Source organism: Lissotriton helveticus, chromosome 3_2, assembly GCF_964261635.1.
Source record: "Lissotriton helveticus chromosome 3_2, aLisHel1.1, whole genome shotgun sequence".
NCBI lineage: Eukaryota > Metazoa > Chordata > Amphibia > Caudata > Salamandridae > Lissotriton > Lissotriton helveticus.
This window is the reverse complement of record NC_136062.1, coordinates 418,352,449-418,372,778: the sequence shown is the minus strand read 5'-3', so window position 1 is coordinate 418,372,778 and position 20,330 is coordinate 418,352,449.

Below are 20,330 nucleotides of genomic sequence, written 5' to 3'. Positions count from 1 at the left end.
AATTTGAAAGAACTAGTAACATGTCCTCATCAGCAATGTCCTCATGAAAAGTCTGCAATAATGATTCTTGTAACTCTATGGTCTCCAAACACTCGATAAATTCGCCATCAAGAGATTGATCAAAAAAATCATTCAAGTCATCTCCTCCTTCTGACAATATTTCATTATTGGTGCTGTCAATTTCAATCAATGTAGTGGAATCATTCAAGTCATCTCCTCGTGACAATATTTCATTATTGGTGCTCTCAATTTCAATCAATGTAGTGGAATCATTCAAGTCATCTCCTCCTTGTGACAATATTTCATTATTGCTGCTCTCAATTTCAATCAACGTAGTGGAATCATTCAAGTCATCTCCTTGTGACAATATTTCATTCTTGGTGCTGTCCATTTCAATCAATCTAATGGAATCATACAAGTCATGTCCTCCTTGTGACAATGTTTCATTATTGGTGCTCTCAATTTCAATCAATGTAGTGGACAATTCAAAAGAAATTGCCACGGTCTCTTCATTGTGAGCCATTTTATTTTGAAATTGCTTGCTGTAAATTGCAGAAAAAAATAATCACTTTCATTTATCGTTTTTAGTAATACATAATATAAAACTAACTTTATCAAGTATTTAGTATAACAGAAGGACTGCAAATAAATAACAGAAAACATTTTTCAAATTATCTTCAAGTGTACAACATAGTTCCCCTTACAAATTAACAACTCACCTTTTTAAAAGTAGGAAAAGTGTTAGTACTGTGTAAATCAAACACCAGAAATTCACCACCAAAAATTCCTCACAAATGTACCTCAGACAATAGTATCACAAAATGGCTGTGGTTTCCTCTCATTTGACATATATACATAACCAATTAACTTTCATCACACACAAATACAAAACCAAAGTAACATTTTAATTGGTTCTAAATTTCAACACTTTCAAATGTGTTTTCCCCATGCAATTTTCCATAGGACATTTACATACGTCTACAGCCTGAATGGCTGAACGGAATTACACCAAACTTGGCAAAATGGTACATCAAACCTAAGAGGTCAGGAAGGATCTACTATGCCCCCTTATGGTAATTTCCCCCTTCGCTTTGGCCTCCTCTTGTCTCTCAATCCTACCGAGAGACAAGATGGCGGCCGCTACGGACTGTTTGGAATGTTGACAGACGCCGGAGAACCAATCAGCTTCGCAAAGCTCCGTAACGCGAAAAGTACGCGAAGCGGAGCGCTGTTACAGATATATATCTTTTTTTGAACGTTAATTTCTCAAAATCCCCTGGAGCACATATATTGAGACCTAGCAAAGGCACATCGGGCTACCAGTCCCTAATATTTTACCAAGTTTCGTGCAAATCCATTCAGCCGTTCGATTTATTAATATTATTTTTTTTTTTTGCCCCGCGGGGCCCTTTTAAAACCTCCACATCACACCTAGGGGATCAGCGAGGATCTACTATTCCCCCTTATGGTCATTTGCCCCTTCGCTTTCGCCTCCTCTTGTCTCTCGATCCTACCGAGAGACAAGATGGCGGCCGCTACGGACTGTTTGGAATGTTGACAGACGCCGGAGAACCAATCAGCTTCGCTTCACAAAGCTCCGTTGCGCGAAAAGTACGCGTCCTGGGCCGCTGCCCAGTCCGCTGTTACAGATATATATCTTTTTTTAAACGTTAATTTCTCAAAATCCACTGGAGCACATATATTGAGACCTACAAAAGGCACATCGGGCTACCAGTCCCTACAATTTTGCCAAGTTTCGTGCAAATCCATTCAGCCGTTCGGGCTAAAAGTGAGGCCAACCGCCCTATGGAAAACTCAATGTTAAAAACACGTTTTGGGACCCCCCTTTTTTCTCGACCCCCCCTGGACGAAACCCCCCCCAATTTTCAGGGGCTGCTCAGAAACAAAATGTGCCATTTTCCTGAAAATTTCAGCCAATTCCGTCCACAAACGCCAAAGTTATTAGACATAGAATTTTCAAAAAACCCATAGAGAAAAAATCCTAACTATATATACCTACTGGCGACCGCCAGTAGGTATATATATATATATATATATATATATATATATATATATATATATATATATATATATATATATATATATATATATATATATATATATATATATATATTAGTAGTTTTATATAGCATGACCTTGACCCAAAGGTATCATTGCGCTTTTCATGAGTACCAGTAGCGTTACACAAGGACACACTCTTTATTTGTAGGCACAGGGATATTAAGTGATTTGCCCAGAATCACAGGATGCTGAGCGTCATTGCAGAGACTCAAACGCGGTTTCCCAGATTAGAGATCGACTGCCCTAGCCGTTAGGCTACATCCTCTCCCCAAGTTAATTGGGCTGCCATGGGAGCCAAAGTGAAAAGTTTGAGCAGCCAGAATATCCTTCTTAAAATACCCACTCAAACACAGGACTCCATTAGCTGCTAAACAATTTCACATCTCTCATGCCTCCTTCACTGCGCCTCTAGGGAAAGAGGCAGTGGGTGTATTCTAGTGCTCTAACATCTCCTGCAGCACTTCATGCGAAGAGATTAGGTACAGACGGGCATTGAAGTTCCCAGTCAGAATTAGCATTGCTTTTAGAAATGTCATCATCACTTTCTGAAAGGAGCAATAAAAGGCATCAACACAATTGTTCATTCTATATTGCTCCTCTTTATGCATATATACCTTTATTGTTACAAACTGCTTATGAACATTCCCCTTCACCCACAGCTCAGCTACTATAATTTGTAATCCACTAGAAAGGGAGATTGTGTCTAGGAATTTCTTCACTACCTTAGTGGATATTAGGATCGTCCCCCCCACACCCCTCCCTCCCCAGAAGCTCTACTCCTGGTAGTTACCCATACAATCGATAGTTACAAATCCCTCAATGGCTTTGTTCTCACGCAACCAGTGCTCTCGCAGCAGCACTTTATGATACTTACTCAATTTTCCATTTAAGTCACTTATTTTTATGAATCGATCAGACCCATGAATGCTCCAGCTAAGGATTCACAGGTTGTGAGATGACTCCCCATTCTATGAATCATTTACCCGGCCTCCCCCATCTTACGAGGCCTCAAGGTGCAGCAATGGGGCAAAGCGCTTATTTAAAGTAATTCTATGGGGATGCCCTGTAGGCTCTAAAGCCCTTTCATTTATAATTACAACGCTTAGATTATCTGGGTACTGAAGGGTCACACAAAAACACTGGTAGCTAACTCCTGGAGGTACCCCATACATCAAAACAATAGGAGAGGGGTCCTACTCAGCCAAAAGGACAGGACGCCACTTGACACAATGTCTTAAAAAATTGATCCCTTTGAGAATTTCTGCAAACGACAAACCACTCTTAGTTTTATACTCAATTCACATAACCCAAACAACACTGATCAAAACTTACTCACCCAATAGGAGCTTCTAGTGTTAGCCAAGTAATCAAATGTAAAAAGTGTTTTATTTATTCGTGCCTTCTAAGTTCATTATAACACAGTTAAAACCACAATACAATACATATTCTCGATTAAAAACACAAGTACGTGACAGCAAGAAAAATCAATAATCATATACAATTAAAAACTTCATGATACAAAATCTCACAAACATTAATGTCTCCAAAAGGGACAAATTATTTCTAAAAGTGACCAAGAAGCGATGCGTTTCTGTTGACTCACAGGTCCAACCACCTTCTTCAGGCTTTAAAAAATGACATTAATCACATCACGCTTTTTTTAATACTTTTATCATACAATTTTTTCAATGAAAAGGAAGTTCATACTTGACAAGTGTTGCGAAATGTATGACAATACACAAATATTTACAATACACTTAATGTGCTATAGCACAGTAAGTGTTTTGTAAATATTTGTGTATTGTCATATGTTTTGCAACACTTGTCAAGTATGAACTTTTTTTCCTTTTCATTGAAAAAATTGTATGACAAAAGTATAAAAAGAGTTTTCTAAAATAAGTACAAATAAAGTACAAGCTTAAAACATAAAGCAATATGTTTGGCTTATGAGCTAAAAATCAAAAAAGCTTATAATAAATTGGAGACTTAGGCACATTTTTTGTTTAGAAATGATTAGGCCCTGCCGGTCTCTTGTCCCGTTCGGGTCACACTCCTTTTTTGAAAAAATGAATCACATCACAGTCCTTTCAATATCTTGATCAGGGCTTGTGATATATATACACACGGGGTGTAAAACTCCTGATCTCCAACCTTCCTCTGCAATATCCTTTTGAAGTGTCAATTTCTAAAAAACGGTTCTAGACAAAGATACCGCCGTCTGAATCTAAAATGTTCACTGTCCGACATAGATTCCAGTGTCAGGTGGGCAATTTCTTGAAATACGGAGTCCAACCCGAAAGTTTTGAGTTGAACACTCAATCCGAATATCGTATTGCCATAGGATTTTTGAAAACATGACATGGGGTGAAATAAACTCCTACTGACCCATGGCTACCCCTCTACAGGAACTAGAGATAGGAGTATGGCTGGAATCTCTTGTAATGCATGTAATCCTTCCCAGCCCAACCCGAGTTAAGTCTTGTTCTGTTTCCACCACCAGGTTAGCAATCAAGGAAGAGACAAAATATATTTTAGTTAGTTAAGTCCCCCCTCTCTGGGCAAGAAGCCTACAAGGGCTACATCACGCTACGAAATCCTTGACAGTGGAAGGATTTGATGGAACACAGCTAAAATCTTGGCTGGATTCAAAGGTGTCAACTTTCTAGCTTTCTTGACATATGATATCCAGAACCAATGTGCATGTCCCCAGCACCAAAGTGGGTTGTTGATTTACTGGGACTTTACTGCTTCTTCTTTTTCTCATGCCCGCTAGCATTCGTGCCCACCCCAGCTCCAAGGTCTGAGACTCCTTTTTGTATAATTTCCTGATTTCTTAAGGGATGCCTCCTACTAACTTGCCATGTTTCACACTGCTTTGGGGGTCCTTAGAGCCTGATGCTGCTGTGGCCCTGCAGTGGGGGGGATGAGAATGATCACTATTAGCTCTTCCAGCTCTTACCTGCGGCTGATCAGCCATCCTAATGGATCCCTTACTGTGTTATAGCACAGTACGCGTATTGTAAATATTTGTGTATTGTCATATGTTTTGCAACACATGTCAAGTATGAACATCTTCAAAGTATCTCAATTGGTAGTCGTTCCTCCCAATTTCCTGTGTCTCTTACATCCCCTCTGATACTGTGACAGATAGTAAATAGAGGAAAATGTCATGCATCCCTAAGCACAATGCCTTTTTCTAACAAGCATTGGATATTTAGAAAATAAACAGAATTGCCGGGCTCGCCATGGCCCCCGAAAGAGAACTCGGATAGGGTAAACTGGAGACCTAAATACTCACATTTAGCCACCGTGGGTCTTACTACAATCGGCAAGCAGTTGTTAACTTTGAAAAGCTCTGAATTAAATACTTTCACATGATTGGATAGCAGGGCTTGATTAGAGCTCACAACCAATAGAGTCGCCAGGATTCTATACGGGGTCGTCTTTATTAGTAAAATAACATCCAGTAGGGAGAAGGATGAAGAGGGCTGTAAATTGATCGATGCAGACACTGCAGCCTGATTAGAAACCGTTATTCGACTCAGTGGTTTTTGTTCCAAGGACGAGCTACCCAGTCCTGGAGAATTCAAACTGAGCCTCAAAACCTCTGCTTCCTCAATAAATGATGGAAAAGTAAGGCACGAGGAGGATGAAAGTTTGGGACCCTTCACTTGATTAGTGTCCAACGACTCCTCCAAATAAGTCTCTTGATATGATCGCTTATAACACCTTCAGTTGTGCCTTGTATTCTTAAATTCTGTTTGGTAAATCAGTTAGAGCTGTGTTTGAAATATTTTGTAATACATTTTTATATGAGGCGGTTAGAGGGGAGAAAGACACATTATCTTTCCTCGCAGACCCAATCAGATCTCTGGTTTTAGCTTCACTGGCTGGATGTTTCCTCCTTTTAATTGGCTTCTCCAGTCTGTTCCCCATATTATGGCCCTGAAGAGTCCACTTAGAGTGCAGGGTTGGGGGAGGGAACTTGGTAGGGAGATCCATGGTAAAACGTGTTACACAAAAAGGCAAAACAACGCACATTTACCTCCTCCCATCTCAATCCGGCATACCATCCGGAGTTGCCTCCTCCAGAGCAGGCCCCAGTGCACCGTTCCCCGAATCCAAAACAGACTTTAACAATGTAGAATAGGCAGCCAGTTCCTACTGATAGCCAGTTAGTCCATGGATCTCAACAGTGTGTCACCTACAGTAGTATGGGTGAGGCTGAAGGCACATCCAAACAGGGGACAACGTCAATATACGTCCTGTCATTCGCTCAAAACCACCTAAGCTCCCCAGAGCGATTGACACAGTGACCAGGAGACCCCTGCCTCTGAAGTGTGCCACCAGAAATCCACTGTGACCCCAGACCCGGTCAATGACCCCCCCAAAAACTGCTCAGCCAGCCAAAAGGATGGGAATCTGACCAAAGTAAAGCAACCAGTATGTAGCAATGTGCTGCCAACCACAGCGGGCTGAAAAGACTAGGCCAGGGAGTCTGGGGGGTTTCTCCAGCCTGGTTGGTCAATGCAGCAGGGCTGGAGAACCCTAAGTGTTTTTGTTAGTCTGAGACAACTGTTCAAACACATATGCGCAATTACGGAGTAAACATAGCACTCCTCCTCCTGTGCCCCGCCCTGCCCCTCCCTGCACAAGCTGGCTCAGAGCCGGCAAATGAAAGAAAAAACAATAGTACAACATTGATTTATTTTTTATTTGCTGGCTCTGAGCCAGGCAGTCGGGCGCCCACTGTCTGCAATATAGGTTATTGCTAGTCATGCTTCGCCTAAATACCATGGGGCAGATTTACAATTACTGGCGCATCCCTGCATATCAGCAGGGATGCGCCAGTAATTGTGCGCCGCAGCTCCGCCACCCATGATGCGCGGCATTTACATTGCGGCGCACCATGGGGCAAAAACGGCACAGATGCGTGACGCATCTGTGCCGTAAAGGTGACACATTGCTGGAGTTGCGTCACAAGCGCGACACAGCTCCAGCAATGCTCGGGGGTGCCCTATTCTTCCAATACTGTGTCAAGCCTTACGGTTGCTTCAAGCAGGCGCAGGGTTTTGACGCAGCATTGGCCTAAAAGTGACTCAGTGAAATCTTGTAGATTTCACTCAGCCACTTTTAGTAGGCGTTACTTCACCGTCCCCCCCTCCCCTGTGCAGGAACGCCTATTTGTGGCGCAAGGCTTTACAACGTGACGCATCTGGGAGAAGCGTCACTTTGTAAACACCCCGCACCATGGTTCATCTTTTGCACCGCCGCTGCCTCACAAAAGAGACGCAACGGTGGCGTAAAAGCGGCGCAAGGGGCTTGTAAATCTGCCCCCATTTATTTTCTTGTTGCTTACCCCATGCAAGGCATATTTGTTGCTAATCTGCCTGCTTGTCCCTGTGATGGCTTTTCAGCACAGAGCACCCTGCACTTTATTCTCTTCTACAAATACTACTCCTTGCTAAGGACTGTGCTTCTTTCACCACTCTTGAAGCAGGCACATTTCAAACAGTGCACGAATGCTGTTGAGTTCTTGCAAGAGCTATTTACTGTGAGATCATGTTTTTCAATTCAGGTCTTCATACAGCGGGCTATAGGCCTATGCTCTGCACTTGCCCCAAGAAACAGGTCTTATACTTGCATTTCAGGACCTTGTCCCAATGCTTTCTTCTTTTATATGATAATATTTTAATGATGGATGGTATACACTTTGGGGTCGATTCCGATCCGGTAAAATCCCCGTCCGTACGATTCGTATCCGGAGCCGCTTCCGTATGACTCGTACGGACGCCGTACGACCGGACAGTTCCGATCGTCCGACCCGGTCGCGATTCGTACGGTACACGTCGATTCGTACGGAAAAGCGCACGATCACCTACACACCGTACGGCGCGTACCCCCCATGATCGCAGGGGTATGCGCCGTACCCCTGTGATCATGCGGGGTACGTGCCGTACACCCAGCGTACATGGGGTACGTGCCGTACATCCACCGTACATGGGGTACGGTGCGTACCCCATGTACGCTGGGTGTACGGCACGTACCCCGCATGATCACAGGGGTACGGCGCGTACCCCTGCGATCATGTGGGGTACGTGCCGTACCCAGGGGGGGCTTTCCGTACCTGTTTCGGCGCGAACTCTGCGTTTACGACTGTTTTCGGCTCCCGTAGGAAAAGGGTAGTACGGTGCGTACCCGACACGAATCGTACTTGCTGGGTCGTAAAAACCAGCCGCGAACAGTAGTGATGTTGTGTACAGCGGGTTCCGAGTGAGACTCGTACGGAGATTTGAGTCGTACGGAGTCCTGTACGACTCGTACGGAGTTCGGCTCCTGGTACGGATCGTACTTCGTCGTACGTACAGGACGTTTACGGGTACGATTCGTACGGGGAAAAAAACGCTCCGTACGACGATTCGGAGCGCATATTACCGGATCGGAATCGACCCCTTTGTGTGTTTTATAGTATTTTGTCTGGTATTGCTGTCGGTCGACTAGATAATTAACGTGTGAAATGTAAGCAAGGTCTGACAATAGCTGTTTTTATTTTTGCACTTTAAACATGTTTCTTTTTATGTCTCTTTTTAGGTGCACTAATAGCTGATTTCCTCTACATAAAGATCTAGGGATCTATACCCGCCTTTCCATAAAAGGCTCATGAATATATCTTGTAACATAGTTGACCCATAGAAGTTTTTGTTTACAGATGTGTTTTGTAGCTGGTGTGATATGTTGTCTAATTACAGTCTGTCACTATTCTTCTCCATGCACTTTGGGAATATCTAGCAGAAGGTCCATACGGCACACTTTGCAGGTAAGGTATTATTACTGTAGGAGCACTATTATGCAGCTTTTAAGTATAATGCATTACTGCAAATGTACTTTTATGATTTTTACAAATATCAAATAAAAGTTTTGATGATGATGACTTTGGCTGAGTGAAGTGCTTAATTTTCAAAAGAAAAGTTTCTACCTAGCTATCTATTCATCTATCTATCTATCCTTCTAACTATCCATCTATCCATCTCTCTCTCTCTCTCTCTTAATATATATATATATATATATATATATATATATATATATATATATATATATATATATATATTTTTTTTTTTTTTTTTTTTTGCAAACAAAGTTTAAATTAGGAGCCCATTGTGGCCGTTCTAAATGCCGGAGCTGCCTAATGTCTATTTCTCCTCATGCTTCTTTCTTCGACTGCGCTACACTTCCTGTCCCTTCTCTTACTCATGTGGGATTTTTCATCCTTGTTTTTTTCCTGCATAATAGTTTTCCTATATTCTATACCTTTCTTCCTTCTTCTTGCTACCTTTTCCGCATTTCCCCCTCTTCTCTGGGTCCAAAAAGCTTGATCTCCCAAAACAGATGCTGATGCACACCTTCTGCACCCACCTGCACAAATTAAGCACTGGCTGCGCCCGCCATTCTGCAGTGGCTCCAGATTGAATAAGGGGGCTGCTTGCTGCTGCACGCAGTATGGCTGCATTTGTTATCAGGCCACATGACTGACTTTGTAGATTTCCATATCCGAGCCTAGGCCTTGGCCACCACTGATGTGTAGTCACTGCATGGCTCATAGCCCTCGGTGATATTGTATTATCCAGAGATACAGCTGTTTCTGGCATAAGCTGTATGTCATTTATGTCATCATTAGGGTATCCATTCTGTTGATGCATGAGCCCTCAGAGCTCATCAAGGACTTCAGACTCGGATAGGTCCAACCACAAACAATCTGTCTTTTTTGGATTGAGCCATAAATTGTGCCACCATCTAATGCTATCAGCACTCTGAGGTGAATACTGCCGACAAGTGCAGACAAGAGAAGGGGCTTTATCGAGGCGTTCTGCTGATATTTTTAAGATTCCTGAAGCAAATGAAAATGTGCAATTTAAATTAAAATGTATTTTCTTGCTAGTTTGTCCTTTTATATTTAGGCAGCGTAAAGGGTCGTGGGGTATGTTCACAGTGCCCCTGCAGAACTTTTACGCCGCTGGAGAGTCACTTTTGTATCGCTCTGGAGGCGCAGTGTGCCGGGTCATATTTACAAGGCCACGCAAAGCTACCCTGCGTGACTTATCTTGGCCTTATAAATAAGGCAATGCCTTACTCCTGTGTGGAAGAGGCATTCTATGAGTGTTGCTGTAGGTGTTCCCATGCAACACCCATGGTTTTTGAGAGCGCCCCACATTTACAAGATATCATAAATATGTGACAGTGCCAAAACTAACGTCGTCCTAAAGCAGGCGCAATGAAGAGAAGTGTTTAAATGTCTCCTCGTTTTCTCCTCTTTCCAAGCATCTCCTTTGATTGTTTTTGTGCAGGAAGGTGGCCCAAATTGCACAAAAACAATCATGCCAACAACACAGACACATGTGCCTGCATTGGCGCTCAGCTGCAGTTTGTGCGCTGGCAGAATGGACAGGAATGTGAGGTATCTTGTAGACACGGCATATTCCTGCCCTTTTCTTTTGACGTAGGACAATGTAGTTATAAGGCTTGCGGTGCTGCCCTATGCCAGGATATAGTAAATATCCCCCCAAGTCTTTTAATGGCTCTCAAGAGTTTCTGCCGTTGACATCGATACATGGTCTTATGCGGAATAGAATAAATATTATAGAACATTGAATTAAAGTGAGTTTGTGCTGTTCATTAAATCTATTTTTAATATTTGTATTACCTGTTTCATTTCTAATTCAATATGTTACAATGTGTACAACTTATTTCTCCTAATAGACCTATTCCCTCAACTCCACCCTCTTCCCAAAAAGTACTGGAGCTGAGCTGGGTTGGCGTAGAAATGTCCCTCTTCTTCCTGGGTCTCCTAGCAATCATCAGTTATAAAGGTAACATAGAAAAGCCAGTTTAATTTTGAGGAGGCGATTGGGAGCTGAACCAAAATACTACATGGAATGCTGTTTAGGCATTGGAAAGTGGAGTGCTGCTGCATATACGGTTCTGTGCTACTGAATCTGCCTGTACTCTGCACTTGTTCCCCCACACACACCCCCAAGAGAGAGAAATGTCACTATAAGAAACTGGGTTAATATTTGAGAGAAGTAGACACCCCACTCAAGTAACAACCACAATCCTTGTTAGTGGAACCACAAAAGTGTGCTTAACCCTCTGGTAGCTTGGCACAAAAGCAGTCAGTTTTAACTTAGAGACAATGTACAAATGATTTATGTAGCACTCAAAGCTTAATGAAATGAAAACCCATCACAAGAAAAATCCCAAACCAATTTAGAAGACTAGAAACAAAAAAACAATTAGTAGAAATGAAGATAGGAGTCCTTAAAGTTTTCTAGTGAAAATAGCAACAAAAAGCTGAAAGGGACACCCACAGTTATCAGGTCGTTTTGGACCGGGTGAAGTCACTAGTTCAGGCAGACTAATATGGAGCGAGGGTCAGACACTGGGTCACATTTTGTCCAGCTGGAGAATTTACCTTCTCAATTTTGAGCATGGAGCTGGTGTGCAAGTTGGCTTGGTGGTCGAGGAGTTCGTTATTGACATGAGGAGCAGGTAGGGCATGGTGGAAAGTACCTGCTTTAGGGCAAAGAGTCAGTCATTGCTGTAGCATTGGATTGGTGGTTGTTGCGGGCTGTGGGCTCAAACTACATGTCTCACTGGAGCTTTGTGTTGGCGGACATCGTCAATGGTCCAAGTTCGGCACAAAGTGGTCACTTCATGGTCGAGAGGAGCCCAAAACTAAGGAGTACACTCTGCTGCCAGCCATGGGTCTAGGACTTGGGTGACACCTTTTGGGGGTTAGCACTCACTCCATCAAAGGCCAGCAACAGGGCTCAGGCAGGTCCAAACAGGTCCAATTGGTTCTATTCAGCTAGGCAGTTGCAGGGAGGTCTTCGAAAGCTTGTGTGTCCGAGTAGCTCATAAAGGGAAGTCAGCCAACTGGGGAACCAATGCTCAAGGCAAGCATGCTTATTGAGAACATATCTAAAGTAAGCTCTAAGCAGTAGCCAACATTGAAATATTTCTAGAATTTGATTACCTATTTGAACATGATCAAATCAGCATACTGATTCTATACGTTAATTACCCAAGCCTCCAATCGTCTATTGGGTTCCGCACTCCCTCCCATTTTCACTCACTATCTTTTTTTCTGTTATGGCCAGTTTATGCTCTAAGCCTTTGAGCTTGTACTCTAGAATGTTCAATGGACCTCTTCGGGCTCTGACTATGCCAGCCTGCTTGACTACACACCCCTCCGATAATAGTATTTGAAGCTTTCCACAGAGTGGCACGGATATCCACTGATATTTTGTTAACCTTAAAGTATTCTTTAATAGGATTTACTACTTCAGATTTAAATGCCAGATCCTTTAATACACCAGAGAGAAAAACCCACTCCCTCACCCATTTTGTCAAGTCAAGTCAAGTCAAGTCAAGATTTGTATAGCGCACTACTCACCCGGAGGGTCTCAAGGCGCTTGAGGGGGGGGGGGGTTCGTTACTTATCAGTAGCCAAGTTTTTAGTTGTTTTCTGAAGGAAAGGTGGTTCTGTGTAAGGCGGAGGTGGGTGGGGAGAGAGTTCCAGGTTTTGGCCGCTAAGTAGGAGAAAGATCTTCCTCCCATGGTGGTTCTTCGGATGCGTGGAATCGCGGCGAGGGCTTGATTGGACGATCGTAGTTGGCGGGTGGGGGTGTAAAAGGTTAGGCGCGTGTTGAGGTATTTGGGTCCTAAGTTGTAGAGGGCTTTGTGCGCGTGGGTGAGGAGACGGAACGTTATTCTCTTGTTTACGGGGAGCCAGTGAAGGTCTCTCAGGTGATCGGATATATGATTGTGGCGGGGTAAGTCTAGGATGAGTATGGCGGAGGCGTTCTGAATGCGCTGGAGATTTTTCTGTAATTTGGCTGTGGTTCCGGCGTAGAGGGTGTTTCCATAGTCCAGTCGGCTTGTGACAAGTGCTTGGGTGACCGTCTTTCTTGTTTTGGTAGGGATCCATCGGAAGATCTTTTTGAGCATACGTAAGATGTTAAAGCATGATGATGAGATGGCGTTGACTTGTCTGGTCATCGAAAGGGAGGAGTCTAGAATGAATCCCAGATTGCGAGCATGGTTCGTTGGTTTGGGCGCGCTGCCTAGGGCCGGTGGCCACCATGAGTCGTCCCATGCAGAGGGGGATGATCCTAGGATGAGGACTTCCGTCTTGTCTGAGTTCAGTTTTAAATGGCTGTTCTTCATCCATTCGGCTACGTCTTTCATCCCTTCGTGTAGGTTGGTTTTGGCGGTGTTTGGGTCTTTGGTGAGGGAGAGGATTAGTTGTGTGTCGTCAGCGTAGGAGATGATGTTGAGGTTGTGTTGGCATGCGATGGATGCAAGGGGGCTCATGTAGACGTTGAAGAGGGTGGGGCTGAGCGATGATCCTTGTGGTACGCCGCAGATGACATTCGGTGGCCTCTGATCTGAAAGGGGGGAGGCGGACTCTCTGGGTTCTTCCGGCGAGGAACGATATGATCCAATCCAATGCTTTTCCTTGTAACCCGACGTTGCTGAGGCTTTGTACAAGGGTGTTATGACAGACCGTGTCAAACGCTGCGGAGAGGTCCAGGAGGATAAGGGCAGCTGTTTCCCCGTTGTCAAGTAGTGTTCGGATGTCGTCTGTGGCTGCGATGAGGGCGGTCTCGGTGCTGTGTTTGGCTCGGAAGCCGGACTGTGAAGGGTCGAGTGAGTCGTTGGACTCGAGAAAGGCGGCGAGCTGACTGTTGACGGCCTTCTCTATGACTTTGGCAGGGAAAGGGAGGAGCGAGATGGGGCGGTAGTTCTTAAGTTCAGTTGGGTCTGCTGTAGGTTTCTTCAGGAGGGCACTGAGTTCGGCATGTTTCCAGCTTTCCGGGAAGGTAGCGGTGTTGAGGGAGCAGTTGATGATATCCCGGAGTTGGGGTGCGATGATGGAGTCGGCCTTGTTGAAGATGTGGTGGGGGCATGGGTCAGTTGGTGATCCGGAGTGAATGGAGTTCATCAAGCGGATGGTGTCTTCGGTGCTGATCGGGTTCCAGGCGCAAAGGGTGGTGGTGGGGTGCTTCAGTTCGGTGGTAAGGTGAGTGGACTGGTCGCCGAAGCTGTTATGTATGTCAGCGATTTTTCTGTGGAAGAACGAGGCAAGAGAGTCGCAGAGGCCTTGAGAGGGAGTGATGTCGTTGGTGTCGGCTCTGGGATTGGTAAGCTCTTTGACGATGCTGAAGAGTTCCTTGCTGTTGTGGGCGTTGTTGTCGAGTCGATCCTTGAATGCTGATTTCTTGGTGGATCGGATTAGCTGGTGGTGTTTGCGGGTGGCGTCCTTGAGGGCGGTCATGTTGTCTGTGGTTGGGTTTTTTCGCCAGGCTTTCTCGAGGGTGCGGCAGTTCTTTTTGGAGTTCTTGAGGTCATCATTAAACCAGGAGGCTTTTTTGCTACCTGCCTTGTTGTGTTTCTTTTTCAAGGGTGCTAATTCGTCAGCGCAGTGGTGATCCATTGTGCGAGATTGCTGGCTGCTTGATTTGGGTCCGATGATTTGGCGGGAGGGTTTTGGCTTATCGATGTGGTGAGCTGGTCGGTGGTAAGTTTGTTCCAGTTTCTGCGGGGGACTTGTTGTGGGTGGTGGTGGGTTGTGGTCTTTCTGAAGCTGAAGTGAACGCAGCTGTGGTCCGTCCAGTGGAGTCCTGTGACGTGATTGAAGGAGACGTGCTTGCTGGAGGAGAAGATTGGGTCGAGCGTGTGTCCGGCGTAGTGGATGGGGGTGTTTACCAGTTGTTTGAGTCCGAGATTGGCGAGGTTGTCCAGAAGGGTGGTGGTGTTGCTGTCGTTGTTCTTTTCCAGGTGGAAGTTGAGGTCCCCTAGTAGAATGTAGTCTTCGGAGGGGAGGGCGTGTGGGCTGATGAAGTCAGTGATGTCTTCGCTGATTTGTGTGCGGGGTCCTGGTGGTCTGTAGATGAGGGTACCTCTAAGTGTGGTCTTGAGGTCGGTGTGAATCTGGAAGTGGAGGTGTTCAGTGGCTGTGAGGGTGTCGTCGGAGCTGGTCGTGATGCGGATGGTGTTCTTGTGGACGATGGCGATGCCTCCTCCGGTCTGGTTGATGCGTTTCTTTCGGATGATCTTGTAGCCGTCCGGGATGGCTATGGCGATGTCTGGAGCTGATGAGGCGTTCATCCAGGTTTCTGTAAGAAAGGCGACGTCCGGCGTAGTGTTGTCTAGTAGGTTCCATAGTTCAATGGCATGTCTGTGGACCGAGCGGGTGTTGAGGCAGCAAATACGATACCCACAAGGCAGGCAGCAAATACGATACCAACAGGGCAGCAGTTACAGTGCAAAGCGAGGACGGGGCACAGGCTGTCAGGGCACAGAGTGAGGATGAGGTGCAAGGACGGCCAGGAGCCGGTGGAGCGACCGGATCTGACTGGGTCAGGATGGTTACAGCTCTTCACCGCTCTGGTCAGTCCTTAAGTTTCAGTGGGAGGGAGGAGCAGCTGGGAGGCGGGAGCGGGGTGGCGCTTGGGGAAGGGATCTCTTGTGGATGCTGTAGGGAGCGGGGGTGGGGCCGCGGGGGAGCAGCGGCGGGGAGGAGAGAAGGGCTGGGACACCAAATGGCACCAAACAACAGCAAAAGGCAATGCAGGGCGAGATCGGGGCACAGGCTGGCACAAATGTTCAATAAAGGCAGCAAGTACGATCTCAGCAGCAGAAGCAATGCAGAGCTAGGCTGGCACAGAAACTGAAAAAAAGGCAGCAAATACGATACCAACAAGGCAGGCAGCAAATACGATACCAACAGGGCAGCAGTTACAGTGCAAAGCGAGGACGGGGCACAGGCTGGCAGGGCAGAGTGAGGATGAGGTGCGAGGACGGCCAGGAGCGGGTGGAGCGACCAGATCTGACTGGGTCAGGGTTGGGACTGTAAGCATGAGCAATTGAGGTGATTGGTCAGATGACATGTGGGACAAACATGTTAGAGTGGTGACCCAGTCTAGTGCGGATACAGAGCATAACCAAAATTCAGTCCTTAAGTGTGAATCATGGACTGCAGAGTAGAACAAAAAAACTTTGTCCCCATATTTTTCTCTCCAAACGTCTTTCAGGTACATCATCTTCATAGTCATATTTTAAGACATCACATATCTCCTATGAGGTTGTAAGTGTTATCTCAGATCTGTCTTTTGTGATTCTAAGACTAAGTTGAGATCACCACCTCAATGTATGTGTTTGACCATGTATTGCCTACATTTGTCAGTGAATTCATGCAACATGTACTCCGCTGATGTGTTGGGCCATGCAAATTCCCAAGTGATGGGCTGATCACTTAAATGTCCCCTCGCAATTATGGATCTGCCTAGGGTTGAATATTGATCATTGGTGTTTATAATCAATTGTTCTGTGTATTAGTATAGGTACTACACATTGTAGGTGCTATATAACACAAATTATCTCTGTTGACCCCATGCGCCTCTATAGCATGCCGGGTCATTGTGCAAAAGTTGAGTTTCCTTCAGAAGTGCCACTTTCACATTGTGTCTGTCTAGGTCCACCCGGACCATTTTATTCTTTCCTTAAGAGTTCTGCCCACTAATAATCTGGCAGATATATTTGTCTGAATCATTTGTATATGTGTCAGACAATTCATTCAAACTTTTTATACTGGTATGTAAGGTCCTGCCAATGAAGTAGGAGTGTGCCTAAACTTATAAAGCATTCTTCTATATATTTTAACACTTTAATGACACTTGTTTTATTCATTATCCTGCTGGGTGGCTCATTCCCTTTCTCACCCTCTTATTCCACCCCTTCCCCCCCCATACTGGCCATGTGTTCCTTCAGTACATCCTGTACCCAACATTAGGCCAATTGGAAAATCTATATAAGGAAATAGATGCCACCTACACAGCGCAAACACCTGCTACCATGATTAGTAGCCAACACCAGACCCTCCGTCAAGAGAGTAGCCATGTAAATAGTACTCCTTACTAAAAGTATACCTACATAACAAACATGCATTTACATGTTATCCTGCCCCCAGGAGGAGGGTTCAATGTGATAAATATAAGACCACAGTAGAGTCACACAGTGAAAAAGTACCAGAGCAGTAGAGTTCCTAATGGTGGACAATGTTCAGTCCTTTTTGTCTATATTCTCTGGTGATCTCAGCTATTGTGTCATATGTGAGTGTGCCTCCTTTCTCTACTACACTATACGTTGCACAGCCTCTTTCAGGTTTATGAATATATAGGTCTACCGGGTTATTTAAATGCTGGGTCTCACCGGGTACAGCATGCAGTACTTGCCTTGATAATCTTGGAAATAGCGCCTAATCTCCTGCTCTTGTTTTGTAGAATCATGAGCAAAAGAGAGGCAGGAGCCCTCATAGGTTATCTCTCCTTTTTGTGACTAGTGTACAGTGACTCTATCTCAATAGGTTACGATGCATCCAATAATAGGGTGTGGTGGTGCCCCTGGCATAGGTCTGGGTGTCAGTACTTCATGGGCTTCCTTTTTTATAAATGCAAGTTGTGATTCCAATGAGTCATTGGAAGCATCCCCTGGCGCTCCACTCTATTCTCCTGGTATAAGCCAGAATTCACCAACCGACCAACGAATATTTATCTAAACTCACAGAGCTGGTAATCAGAGCCAAAGACAATGGAGTGATAAGTGAGAGAACCAGCTAATTCTTAATTAAGATGCACCCAAAGAGTACATCATTTTACATGATGCCCAAAGTGCACAAAAACTTGCTTGACCCACCTCTTCGAGCTATAGTTTCTACCAAGGACAGTATACACGAACCAATAGGTCAATTTATTGACAGATACATGCAACCAACGGTACAACAAATGACAACATATATCAGAGACACTACCGATTTTTGACCAAATTAAACTTGTTAGAGTTTGATACCAATGAACAACTAATACTCTGCACAGCTGATGTGAAATCGCTCTATACTTCGATCCCACACGGATCAGGAATCGAGGCCATGGAAGAAGCGATCTTGACTACTGATTATGACCAACAACTTCAAACCTTTCTTATGGAACTTGTAATTTTTACCCTGTACCATAGCTACTTTAAATATAATAACACCTGGTACCAGCAGCTGGTCGGAACTGCAATGGGTAATTGTGCGGCTCCAGTATACGCTAATTTATTTATGAGATCATATGAAGAACACAACATTTTGACAGACCCACAATGTATGAACAATTTGAAAATGTTCGTACGCTATATTGATGATGTTTTCATTTTATGGAAGAACACAAGAGAATCACTAGAATAGGCACTGACGAGTCTCAATACCAAAGACGAAAGGATACAATTTACATGGGAAATTTCAGAGAACTCCATCACCTTTTTAGATGTGCGCATTAACCTAAGGAAGGAAGGATTGAAACTGAGATGTATCGCAAGAACACCGATAGGAACAATACCCTGCATTTTCAGAGCTTTCATCAAGAGCCACTCAAACGCCATCTGCCATTAGCCCAAATGATGCGAGCTAAAAGAATCACATCTGATTCAGACATGGCCAAAGAGAAAATACAAGAAATGGGAGAAAGGTTTCGAGAGAGAGGTTACCCAGAGAATTTGGTCAAACAAGCGGCACAAAAAGTGAATAACATTCATAGAGCGGATTTGTTACAAACGCGCAACAAGCATCATGAAAGCAGAATGACCGTAGTGTCAAAATACTCCACTGTGAGTATGAACTTTAAGAAGGTTATTCGCAACCATTGGAGTATCTTAAAAGCTGAACCAGATTCCAGACAGATCTTTGATGATCCACCGATCTTTGCTTTCACGAGAAGCAAGAACTTTGGAGAATTATTAAAAACCAAAACAGATCCAGTGACAACCCACCGTGGAACTCGCCCTTGTCTACAATGCGGGAACTGTAATAATATAGTGAGAGGCAACTACATAACCGAAGTTTAGCACAACATTTCCCAATTACAGTTTTTGGTACTTGAAGTGATTGAGAAACAGGAAGGACAAGACAACAATCGCTTCCTACTCCAAAGAGAGAACAGTTGGATTTATCTCTTGAACTCTCACAAACCATTTGGTCTTAATGACCGGACAGAATGAATGTGCTATCTATAACTTGCATTTAATAGTAAGCCCTCTTGGCACTCTTTTTTTGCCTTGGACCTGATTGTGGAGACTAAATGGTCGTTTCAACACGCAAGTATTTTGATTTATTGCTGTACATTTGATTCATGCTCATTGACTTATTTTTAAACATTAGCCATGCCTTTATGTTAGCTGCGTTTAACATTTTGTTTGTTTTATGTTTTCACATAACTTTATTAGTTCGGCGCCTTCGCTAGGTTCATATGTTACCATAGCACCCTACAGCTGAGCCGCCATAGGTTGTCCCCCGGTCATGTGATCGGGAGCTCGACCAATCGCGAGACTTGTATCGCGCATCATACCTGAATGTTTGTAGTATAAGACATGTGTATGGCCGCCACGGCGGGTTGCTTTACATTAGCTTTTACAGAGGTTTTGGACATAAAGAAACACGAGAGACGCCTCGCGTCTTCAAAGTAAGTCTCAAGGTTGTTATTGATATCGCCGCATTCAGCTTTTATAATAGAAGCACTCGTGAATAGCCAGGATGCCATGTGCTTAATATAGCTGGTTTCCCTACAGTTTGTCGGTTACATTTAAAAAGGACATCATGATTTCTCGCTTGTTTGGCATGATCATGGACAACATGACGTGAGTCTTATGAACCTTTGAGCTGTTTTCACGTCACATCAGGGGTGCACACTCATTTGCATGCTAGTCACGAATTTGACATCGTTAGAGCATATATTTTGACATTATGTTTGTGTTTTTTACTTTATTGTACATATAATTGAATATTTTGTCACTGTGCCTTGTTTCTAGCTTTGTGGTCCCCGATGAAGGGCTCCTTAGCCCGAGATGCATTGGACTAAAGAACATGTTGTTTATGGAATCTAGATACAGTCAAGAAAAATAAGAATTACAAAATAATGAACTTATGAATAAATAAGACTCTTTAATTCAAATCAACATTCGTTATTATACTTTTTTGGTGAATTCTGGCTTATACCAGGAGAATAGAGTGGAGCGCCAGGGGATGCTTCCAATGACTCATTGGAATCACAACTTGCATTTCTATAACGGACGCCATTGACAAGAGACGCCACCCAGGCGGCACCCTCAAAATTTCTAAAATTTCATTAAACAGAATAACATTTTCTATTAACAGT